Raw genomic sequence first — 3,436 nt, forward strand, 5'->3', positions numbered from 1 at the left:
TACTCCGGCTTTAATAAATCATAGAGTTGCAAGTTGGGTTGGTCGGGGCGGAAGAAAAAGTTGGCGGAAGACTACTTTAGTGCGGTTTGAAAGAGTGCCCCCTATCTAGTCGGAGGACGTTCCCTCTGACGCTGTTTTTTTCCTCTAGAGAGGCAGCGCGGAAGGTTTTTCTTTACGCTGTTTATTAGTGTCATAGAAGCTCAGAGAAGGGGATCGGTTGCTTCGTGCGTGCAGAAGCAGCTTCCTGATTTCTTCGGAATTTTTGTTCTCTCCATAGATTTTTTTTTTCCGGGTCAAAAATAATATTAAAAAAGGTGATCTTAGTAAATGGTTGTGAGTCCACTCCGCCATAATAGTAAATAAGTGATTTCATCTCACGTTTTGGTCTATGGGCAACGGTGCATTTTAGCAACATTAAAATCTTCCAGCGTCTTGATGGAGGCAGTGCAATTTAATACAGGGAGTCTTCAACTGACGACCACAGTTGAGCCCAAAATTTAATGTTGTTAAGTGAGAAATTTGTTACGTGAGTGTTGCTCTATTTTATGACTTTTCTTGCCACATTTGTTAAATGAATCACTGCAGCTGTTAAATTAGTAACACGGTTGTTAAATGAAACTGGTTTCCTCATTGACTTTGCTTGCCAGAAGGTCCCAAAAGCTGATCACATGATTTCAGGACACGGCAACCGTCACAAATACGAGTCGGTTGTCAAGCTTCCCAATGTAAATCACGTGACCATGGGCATGCCAACAGCGGTCATAAGTGTGAAAAATGGTCGCTTTTTTCAGTCACATAATTTCGAACAGTCACTAAATGAACTGTTATAAGTCAAGGACTACCTGTATTAACATGAGAGGATCACCCACTGTTCCTGTTTAATTTATCCCTATCTCATTTGTTTCTCGCTAAAGACGGGTTTTCTGATGAAAAAACATTCTATATAACTTGCAATAGATTATCCTTCAAAATAATGGTTAAAATGTCCTTTTCATTCATCACCCAGTTATAGATTTGTCTTACATAGATTATCCTGGGGGTATTTTTTCATTTCAATTGCTTTTTAAAACTCTAAATTCATAAAAATCCCATAATGCCAAATCAAATGTCATGACTTGGAGAAACCGATCTAAGGTTGATTCTCAGAAGAATGCCATTATACTGGACTTGGAGATTTCTCCATTGTTTTCAACAGACATGGAAATCCAAAGCAAGCACACATACGCCTATAAGTCAGCCAGATACAAATAATCCTAGACTTATTACCTCAATTGAGCCCCAAATTTCTGTTGCTAAAAAAGACAGTTGTTAGGCAGCTTTTCCTCCATTTTAACAACCTTACCTGCCCCAGTTGTTAAGTGAATCACTAGTTGTTAAATGAGGAACCCGGTTGTTAAGTGAATCTGGCTTCCCCATTGACTTTGGTTCTGAGAAGTTTGCAAAAGGTGATCTCTTGATCCCAGAACACTCCAACTGTCATAAATAAGAACTAGTTGCCAAGCATCCATGTTTTGACCACGTGACCATGGGGATGGTGCAACGGTTGTAAGAGTGTAAAATTGTCATGTCACTTTTTTCAGTGCCATTGTAACTTTGAATGATCATTAAATGAACTATTGTAAGTCGAAGGCTACGTGCATTCCTCTATGTACAACTATTCTTTGAGCACCATTCAAAGTTACAACGGCACTGAAAAAAGTGACGTATGCCCATTTTTCTCATTTACAACCATTGCAGCATCCCCATGGTCATGCAATCAAATTTCGGATGCTTGGCATCTGGTTCATATTTACGACGGTTGCAATAGCCAGGATCATGTGGTCACCCTTTTACAGCCTCTGACAAGCAAAGTCAATGGGGAAGCTAGATTCACTTACCCACGTCACTAACTTAAGAAATGCAGTGATTCACTTAACTGCGGTAAGAAAGATTGTAAAATGGGACAAAGCTCAACTATTGCTTAGCAATGGAAATTTTGGGGTCAATTGTGGTCATAAGTTGAAGACTTAAATTGTGATCATAGGTCAAAGACTCATCTACTTAAATAGTCTTGCCCGATTTGGGGAGGTGAATAGAGCGAGAGAAAGGAAAGGGGAAATGATATTTGATCAGAAGCGAGCTGTGATATAAACTTGCAGGCCTTTGGTAATTTACTTAGCGCTTACTCCACAGGTCATCCTTAGTGAAGCGTGCAAACCAGCGTTTGCATTTCCTGTGTTGGATGAGGAGAGCACATCTTTCTCCTATCCTGGCCACTTTTTACACAATCAAGAGCGTTTTAACAAAATGCATCACTGTTTAGTTTGGTGGCAGCAGTGCCTCAGATAGAAAGTCCATACAGAGATGTATAAGGACAGCTGAGAAGAAAGTTTACAGGAAGCTCGTTTCCTGTCATTCCAGATACTGCTTATAAGCGCTATATGCTTAGAGTTCAAAAGCATTGTTAGACACCCCACACACCCAGTTTGTGGTCTGTTTCTGTTGCTCCCCTCTGGGAGGAGGTTATGAAGTATTTCTAGCAAGACTACTGGATTCTGTACCTGCTTTGTTCCCTATGCCATCCGTCTGATAAACCCACAAGATTAGTTTTTCTTGTATACATCTTGTATACATGTATACATCCAGACTAGATTGTGTTGTTTCTCTGTGTCATATAATATATATGGGTATATGCAGGGGTGGGATTCAAATTTTTTAACCACCGGTTCTGTGGGTGTGGCTAGGTGGTTGTGGCCATATGACTGGGTGGGGGAGAATGCAGTCAGCCATGTCGCACATGCACAATAAGGACTGATGGGGAGGGGAGGGGTGGGTGGAGAGGGTCAGGGTCAGCCAGGGGCACAATTTGCCGGTTCTCTGAACTGTGCAGAATCATAACAACCAGTTCTATAGAACCGGTCTGAAACGATTGAATCCACCCCTGGGCATGTGCAGGGAATCCACCCCTGGGCAGGTGTAATTTTGTACTTATTTATTTATTTTGTCATGTTTATGTAGTTGTGTATTAGAGGTGGTGACCCTTTGAGAGTTATATGCAATGAAATTTCATTTTAATGTATGCCGATTAGTGTACATTCAAAGTGACAATAAAGTTATTCTAAGTCTAAATCTAAGTCTACTACAGGTCCTGTTTGCCCCGTATGAGGACAACCCAGTACAGTAAATATTTCTCAGTTGTTGTTGTGGGGAAAATAGGAGGAGGAAGGTTTGTTGGATATGTTCGTTGGCTTGAGCTTTTTTTAAATAAAAAAGTCTGGATACAAATAAAGAAATCTTCTAACTCTTTGTGTAACAGTGCAAATTTTGTATAAGAGAGGCAAACTTCTACGTTTAAGTGATAATCATTCATTGATGTCATGCTGAAATGGTCCATTCCATATATAACAAGAAAAAAATCTTACAACTATATAACTTCTCAAAAAGGTCTTCGCTCGTG

This window comes from Pseudonaja textilis, chromosome 1 (genome assembly GCF_049901715.1).
Source record: "Pseudonaja textilis isolate UNSWEBS1 chromosome 1, rPseTex1.2, whole genome shotgun sequence".
Lineage (NCBI taxonomy): Eukaryota > Metazoa > Chordata > Lepidosauria > Squamata > Elapidae > Pseudonaja > Pseudonaja textilis.